Source organism: Thermobia domestica, chromosome 9 (assembly GCF_964235325.1).
Source record: "Thermobia domestica chromosome 9, izTheDome1.hap1.1, whole genome shotgun sequence".
NCBI classification, from domain to species: domain Eukaryota; kingdom Metazoa; phylum Arthropoda; class Insecta; order Zygentoma; family Lepismatidae; genus Thermobia; species Thermobia domestica.
Genome location: NC_137462.1, coordinates 137,049,479 through 137,058,945, shown reverse-complemented (window position 1 = coordinate 137,058,945; position 9,467 = coordinate 137,049,479).

Below are 9,467 nucleotides of genomic sequence, written 5' to 3'. Positions count from 1 at the left end.
ATGGATCATTTTATTACACTCCACATACATCCATACCAGATAGTGGTTCTGGATATTGTCGATACAATGTATTTTGAACTTCTTGCACTAGTTTGTCTTTAGCATATAATTTTAATTCCAGTTGAAGTCTTTTAAGGTCTAATGCAATATCAATTGGTGGAAACTCAATGTCCATTTGATCACAAATAAACTGTTTATCAATACAGGTATGCACTAGTCGGAACTGTTTAGAACAAAAACATCTGGCAACATTGTGGTGCACGTCAGAACATGATCATGCAACGTCATCAGTTTTGCATCATATATAAGTATCGTTCGAGTTAGTATTCATGATAACGTCATCATGGCTACTTGTCTGCAGTTTCTAAACACACGTGATGTGATGAAATCATTTACCAAGATTACTGATTTACAACAGAATGTACCTTATAGAATCTTAGCTAGCCAAATGATCCCTACAAAGTTTGGAGTAAGAATCGTAGTGAAGCTTGAAAATGATAAGAATATAATTTTACCAGCAAGATATTTACCCATGGAGGCATCAAAACAAGAAGAACTGCTGCGTTTCTTAAATACTGGATCTGTATCTTTATGTTACAAAGGATTCTTGGGTCGAAGTCATCAACTTGAATTTAGTACACAGCCAGATTCGTCAGCAAAATCATGAATCAGCACATTTCTTTCCAATGACGTCAGCTGTAGTTGTATGAATGTGGTTGGTCGGCATGACGTCAGCAACTGTGATGAAATCATGAATCAGCACATTCCTTACCAATGACGTCAGCAATAACTATAAACCAGTAAATACACTGTCATCCCACGAAATCATTTGAGCAAGTGCTTTTCAGGAGGAAAGATGTGTACTTCTAACCATAAAGAATTCATCTTCGCAAGCTATTATCCAATAAATATATTTCAAACAAAACATGTGATGATTGGTATCAGTGCTAAAACATTTGAACCTGTGATTCGATTGGGTAAAGCAGAACAATTTGGTGTACAACTGACCTGTGAAGAATGGCAAATATTATGTTCACGAATCGACCAAATGAACGATTATTTTCATGATGAGCTAAATGTGACCATAGTCAAATCATTAGGCTCAAATCATGAAGTGGTGCTGCGTACAGTCCTCGAAGAGAAGATGGTGCTGTTACGTAAAAAGAGTACATTCCATGTCCCTCGCAACATGGTGTATCTAACACAAACTGAATGGAACAAATTCATCAACGTATTTCAGTGTGCGAAACATGCAGTGGAAATGTGCAACAAAACTAGTATATTCTTGAAAAAGTACTATTTTGAAAAATGTGTTATGCATATTGTACAACATGTATCTAGATATTGTGATGGTTGTCAACAGCGTTCGTGGGTGCATAACTGTATTGATAAACAGTTTATTTGTGATCAAATGGACATTGAGTTTCCACCAATTGATATTGCATTAGACCTTAAAAGACTTCAACTGGAATTAAAATTATATGCTAAAGACAAACTAGTGCAAGAAGTTCAAAATACATTGTATCGACAATATCCAGAACCACTATCTGGTATGGATGTATGTGGAGTGTAATAAAATGATCCATTTCAATGAATTGTGTTTTTTCATTTCAAGTACAACCCCAGGTTCTGACGTGTACTATTGCACCACAATGTTGTCAAAGGTTTTTGTTCTAAACAGTTCCGGTTCTTTACTAATAGGTGCACAAACTTTTAAAAATGTCAACTCAAACTTTGAAACAAAAATTTCAAACAAAAATCTTTGAAACAAAATTTTGAAACGAAAAAAAAATTCAAACGAAAAAAAATCAAACAAAATTTTCCAAACAAAATTTTGAAACGAAAAAAATTTTAAACAAAATTTTGAAACGAAAAAATTTCAAACGAAAAATTTTTAAACAAAAAATTTCAAACGAAAAAATTAAAACAAAATTTTGAAACAAAATTTTGAAACAAAAAAATTTCAAACAAAAATTTTTTCAAACAAAAAATTTGGAAACGAAAAAATTTCAAACAAAAATTTTAAACAAAATTTTGAAACGAAAAAAAATTTCAAACAAAAAAAATTTAAACAAAAAATTTTGAAACAAAAGTTGTCAAAAAAAATTTCAAACAAAATTCTCAAACAAAAAATTCAAACAAAAAAAATTTGAAAGCAAGAATTTTCAAACAAAATGTTTCAAGCAAAAAAAATTTCAAACTAAAAAATTTTTACGTTTCACGGTTAACCGTCAAACTTTATCCGGTTTTTAACTATTCGATTAACAAATAAACGGTTTTGATCATATTTATCATTGAGTGCAAAATGTTGAACAAAAACAAGATTTTTAAATGTAAAACAAAACTTAAAAACTGAATACAGCAAAGATTTAAAACTCATCAACCAATCAGATTGCACGAAAGATAGTGATCAACCAATCAGATTGCACGAAAGATAGTGATCAGCCAATCAAATTGCATCAACAATAACTTTGCCAGTGTTGTAGCATGTATTCCCTTAAGACTATGAGTCATAAGTTTCAATAAGGTTAGCTATGTATCCCTGTACACTACCTCATCAAGGTCAATCACGTGGTACAACGTCTTGCTTACGTTTATATTTGGCTGTAATAATCAATACCAATGACGCATTCTCAAATTATCCTACAAAGTTTCAATGTACCAATGTCCTGGACTCCTAATCCCATCATAGGTCAATAACTGATCACGTGATCACAATGATTTACCCAAAGAACATTTACCAATTATTGATATGACAATAAGAAATGTACCCCCTCCCAAAATTTAAGATTGGTACACAAATACACCTGTGTCTTATGAAAAAAGTAATAAATCCTGTACTTATTCAATAATAAAGCCGGTCAATAACCTTTAAATTTTGAATATTTGGCCATAAGAGGAATACCAACGGGTCCTAGAAAACGTTTACCGAATTTTGTTATTCGATAATTCCCAAATTTAAAAGGGAACATAAACATATAAAGGTAATAAACCATATAACGTGCTAAATAGGGGTCAATAACCTCCGAAATTTGATTTTTGGTAGTTCTTTACCTATGAAAAGGGAACGATGTGGACCATCCAAATTTATAGTGGTACATATTGAAGACCTGTACTATGATACCAAATGCTTATATTAAACAATTTCTAAAACCGAGTGGATGTGTCAAGATACCCCTCCCAAATTTTTAAAGGATGCATCAACGTACCCATATCTTATGATAGGAAATGAACCTATATACATGGACATATAACCATATAAGGTAATAGAACCTCATCAAAGGGGGAGAAATTGGGCCAAAAACCAAACACATGGTACAACATATTGCTTATGTTTATATTTTAGCAATTTTGTACCCCTAAAAGAGAACGATGTGGACCACCCAAATTTATCATAATACATGTTGAGGCCTGTACTATGATACCGAATCCCCTCCCGGGGTGCATCAATGTACCTATGTCTTATGATAGGGAATGAACACCTATACATTACCATATAAGGTAATAGGACCTCATCCAAAGGAATAAATTAGGTCAAAAACCAAACACGTGGTACAACGTAATGCTTACGTTTATATTTTGGCAATTTTGTACCCCTAGAAGGGAACGAGGTGGACCACCCAAATTTATCATAATACATGTTAGGGTCCAGTACTATAATACCAAATGTTTAAATTGGGCAATTTCCAAAATTTAAGGGGTGGGCCAAAGTACCCCTCCCAAATTTTTAAAGGAGTGCACAAACATACCCATATCTTATGAAATGTAATGGACCCCTATACATGACCATATAACTATATAGGATAATAACACCTCATCAAAGGAAATAAAATCGACAAAAAAAACCAAACACGTGGTACTACGTATTGCTTACGTTTATATTTTGACAATTTTGTACCCCTAGAAGGGAACGAGGTGGACCACCCAAATTTATCATAATACATGTTAGGGTCCATTACTATAATACCAAATGTTTAAATTGGGCAATTTCCAAAATTTAAGGGGTGGGCCAAGGTACCCCTCCCAAATTTTTCAAGGGGTGCATTAATATACCCATGTCTTATGAAAGGTAATGGACCCCTGTATACGCCCATATAACTATATAGGATAATAACACCTCATCAAAGGGGATAAAATCGACCAAAAACCAAACACGTGGTATAACGTATTGCTTACGTTTATATTTTGGCAATTTTGTACCCCTAGAAGGGAACGAGGTGGACCACCCAAATTTATAGTAATCTCTATTAGGGTCCTATACTATAATACCAAATATATTAAATGGGCAATTTCCAAAATTAAAGGGGTGGGCCAAAGTACCCCTCCCGGGGTGCACCAATGTACCTATGTCTTATGATAGGTAATAGACCCCTATACATGACCATATAACCATATAAGGTAATAGGACCTCATCCAAGGGAATAAATTAGGTCAAAAACGAAACACGTGGTTGTACTAACAATTTGGCAATTTCGTACCCATGAAAGGGAACGAGGTGGACCACCCAAATTTATAGTAATATATATATATATATATATATATTAGGGTCCTATACTATTATACCAAATATGTAAAATGGTCAATTTCTAAAATTTAAGGGGTGGGCCAATGTACCCCTCCCAAATTTTTAAAGGGGTGCACCAATATACCCATATGTTATGAAAGGGAATGGACCCCTATACATGACCATATAACCATATAAGGTAATAGGACCTCATCCACGGGGATAACTTGGGTCGAAACCAAACACGTGGTACAACGTATTGCTTACGTTTATATTTTGGCAATTTTGTACCCCTAAAAGGGAACGAAGTGGACCACCCAAATTTATTATAATACATGTTAGGGTCCAGTACTATAATACCAAATATATAAAATGAGCAATTTCCAAAATTTAAGGGGTGGGCCAAAGTACCCCTCCCAAATTTTTAAAGGAGTGCACAAATATACCCATATCTTATGAAAGGTAATGGACCCTATACATGACCATATAACCATATAAGGTAATAGGACCTCATCCAAGGAGATAAAATCGACCAAAAACCAAACACGTGGTACAACGTATTGCTTACGTTTATAGATTTGGCAATTTTGTACCCCTAGAAGGGAATGAGGTGGACCACCCAAATTTATCATAATACATATTAGGGTCCTGTACTATAATACCCAATGTTGAAATGGGTCAATTTCCAAAATTGAAGGGGTGGGCCAAGGTACCCCTCCCAAATTTTTCAAGGGGTGCATTAATATACCCATATGTTATGAAAGGTAATGGACCCCTGTATACGCCCATATAACTATATAAGGTAATAACACCTCATCCAAGGGGATAAATTAGGTCAAAAACCTCCGAAAATTTGAATTTTTGGCAATTTTTTACCCATGAAAGGGAACGACATAGACACCCAATACTGATAGAGGTACATACCCTGGTCCTAGGCTACCACACCCAATTTTTAGATTTGGCAATTTCCAAAATTTAAGGGGGGTGGTCCTATGTACCCCTGCCAAAATTTAGGGGGTGGGCCAAGGTACCCCTGCCAAAATTTAGAGGGGGTGGTCCTAGGTACCCCTAGGTCATTGACCCCGGGTCAAGGTCATTGACCTTTGACCTATGACGTCATCAAAGTCAATTCGCGCAAACGCGGGCCACTACTACTATGACTTTATTAAGATTTCCAGTTACGTCAATTTGAAAAATCTTGGGAAGATATTAGTTGAATTTGAAATTATGATTTAGTGGTTGTACTCAAGTGTCTGAGCAATAATCTCAGTGAACTGCACTAACAAACTGTAACTAAACATGAGAAAATAAAGTTTCCAGATGAAAATGCCGATTTCAACACAGATGCAGTTAGTCGATTTTATGGACTTGGATCAACAGTGGAGGACAATTTGATCAACCAGGTTTTCATGGGGGTTTTCTGATTGTAAATGCATTTTGGATAAGTCTTCTTGATCTTTACTATTCTATCTTTTTTTTAAAAGAAAAGAAACATGTATTCATACACAAAGTAAGGTGCGTAGACCAGAGGTGGGCATTTATCTAACCTCTTATTCGTTCCCCCTTCAAAGTGATTTTCTAACTTGTCTTCGCTCTCATTCGTCCTGGCTCTCAAAATATATTGTTGCCCTACACTCACTCACCCTCGCCTCCACCCTCAAAATATTTTTTCTCCCTCACACTCCTAGTCATCCTTTGGATTGTCCACGGTATGAAAAGTGCATTTTCAAATTCGTCACGAAACGTAAGTTTGTTGAGTCTCGTGGCTAACAGAAGCTCATTTCAGTCTTAGATCTCAAATGAAGTAATTCTATGAATACAATAAGGAACGATACGTAAGTCAATACATAATATACTTCAGTAATAAATATGGTTTAAGTGTTGCTACATCACACCTTTCGTGGACCGCTCGAGGCACGGAAGGATTCTGGTTACTTCCACATTAAATAAAGGAAAAAAAATCAGGGCATGAATTTTGTACAATCCGCGGCAAAAAACCTGCAACATGAGAATGTAAGTTTATTGTGATACTACGCCTAACAGCACAGGGAATCAACATAACGTCTAAGTGGCACGAATCACGCCAGGATAAACCTCGGCGTCCTCTCGTGAACACTTATTTTGGAGCAAAAGACTTCGTCATTTCACAATAAACTTACATGATTATGTTGCAGGTTTTTTGCCGCTGATTGTACATAGATTTACATAACGATACGATTAAAACGTTCCGAAAATTGAAACGAGATGAAAAAAAAAATCATCGAGAAAGGAAATGAGACGAGAAAACCTTATTTCTTGCCACATCTTATCTCGTTTGCAACACTATCCACTTTCGCCCTTCTTAACAACGATTACTCTCACCCTAGCGTTAACACTCAAAATACATTGTTAATCTCCCCTAGGGTAAAGATATACCGAAGAGACCTCGCGATCGAGGTCGAGGTTCAAGTTGCGGTAGCCATCTCGATGTCTAGGTCGCAATGGATGAAGAGTAACATAGTGACGAGGTCGCACCCTTGCTGTAAGTTCTCAGTTTGAGGAGAAATATTACTGTGACGCGTGTGAAATGATTCCGTCAGTGGATAAAAATCACTGCGAAACCACATTTTGAAATTGAAAGGACCAAACAGTTTATAAATAGAAATGGACGCGAGACGAATTGTGAGAAGTTCCAAAGTCTCGTCTCTTGTTTCGCAAAAATATTTGAGTCTAATCTCCTGTCCATCTTTATCAATAAATCAAAGACCTTTACATTTTTTCAATTTTCTGTGAAGAAATTCCTCTTTCAGCACTCAGGCGAGAAATCATTTCCCAGTAAAATAAATAAAAATAAAAAAAGATATGTTTTCAGGTTTCGAGGTGAAGGGGGTATTAACTTCAGCAAATGAAGTTTTGTCACTGCAATTCCATTATTTGTCTTTTCCACCCTATAGATACCTTCCTGTCTTTACAAGTATTTCTTTACTTTATATCAGTAACGAATTAAAAAAAAAACCTTTTTTATTAATATCGGAATTAGAGGGAGGGTGGTAGTGGAATTTTTAAGCATAGATATGATTAACAGTAGCTTTTTTTAAAAAAAGAAATTCCACAATGTACGGACTTCAGCCCGAAAGCCCCTCGCTGTAACCGCCACTGCCTTATAATAATAAGCTACAGTATAATTCTCAGATAAATATGAATAACTTATCTGACATTTCCATTTCATTTGCTATTTTCTTCTATTCTCTATTTAAAACGTGCTTATTATGATGTTCTTTGTGTTTCTTATTCCATACTGCTGGAATATTGCTCACTAGTTCTATTAATATGTACGTCTTTCATAGTCAAATTTAATAGTGCAGAAAATCCTCTCGAGCATAGAAACAACAATCCTCTGCAGACGGAATTCTAAACAAATTAAGACTTTATTCCTTGCAGCGCTTCAGTGACAACTTATGAGAACACGATCCACAGCGATGCTTCCGCTGAACATCGATGTAAAAACAAACTCGGTTGTTTATCATCCTGACCACTAATTCACCCTTGCGGTCGACCTCTAGGGTCGCGATGTAACGTATATCTTCGGCATGCGCTTACCCATTTGAATCCATGTGTTTGTGCCAGTATCGAGGTAGCGACCGCGACTTAAACCTTGACCTCGATCGCGAGGTATCTTCGGTATGTTTTTACCCTAAGAAAAGTTTACTGTCGCATTCCCTCTTACGCGCCTTGCCACGAAATATGTGTTCGTCCTCACCCTCAAAACGTATTATCGTCCTTGCCTTATAGTTTCTTTCTACATTAAGTGACGGATATTTTTGTCACACTTCGAGAGTTACCTCTTTCAGAAAATTCTTGAAAACTAGAAATAAGATTGATCTATTTATCAGGTCATTAGAAAAGTATTGAGCCTTTTGCTCACAAAATAGCGTTAGTGTCCAAGCTTTCAGAGAATATGAGCTGCAGCTGGTCATGTATAATGCAATTTGACAAATGACAGTCTAAGCTAGTAGATGTGCGAAAGATCTCGAATTCTTATAATCAAACGTAAAGTGCTACATTGTGAAGATGTATGAATTTCGAAAAACAGCTACATTTTAACATTTTATTGCAAGACAATCGATTTTTTTTTACTCTGTTTTGTTTCCTTTCTTTATGGTGGCCTACTTTATTGGTTTCAGACTTTCAAATTTCATCCTATTTTGCACTGAAAAGTATCTGTAATTCAAGAAGGACATAATTATACACTGTAAACAATTACGGTCACATCTACTGACCGATTACCGTCAATTCTGGCTGCCAACTGATTACCCTAAAATTTACGGTATTAGTGTTAAAGTTATGGTAATAGGGTATAAATACGGCCTTTTTATGGCCTATAACCATAAATTTCACAGTAATACCGTAAATGTTTAGAGTAATCGGTTGGCAGGGCCAGAATTGACGGTAATCGGTTAGTAAATGTGACCTATAGTATTTTACAATGTACATGATAATTAAATTGAAATTCATTGTAACATGGCGCATGACAAACACTTTACCATTTTATAACGTAAAGGACAGGTCCACCGGTACTTTAACAGAGCTGTGCTTGAGCGATTGATAGTAGAAAATTCAAACTTCGATTAGTGATAACTTCACAGAACTGTTTTATTTCAAGTGTAAACTCTTTATTCAGCGGAGAAGAGTGCGTGGGCCATGGGTCAGAGCTGATAACATTGGTTTTGGTGGGTGGTGGGTTAGAGTGGGTCACGGTAGGTGGTGGGTCAGTAAGTGACAATTGTAATCGCCATAGAACAAAATCGCTAATAGCAACAAGTAGTATATTGCAATTGATTCTACATCTTAAGAGAGCATTCCAAGAGAACCTGCAATACTATAGTTGTTAAAATTTACCAACACTTTCGATTTCGGTACTTATTTCTATAGAGCAAAAAGGGTTAGAGATATCGATAAGAATTTTTCTGACACACATTCTGAC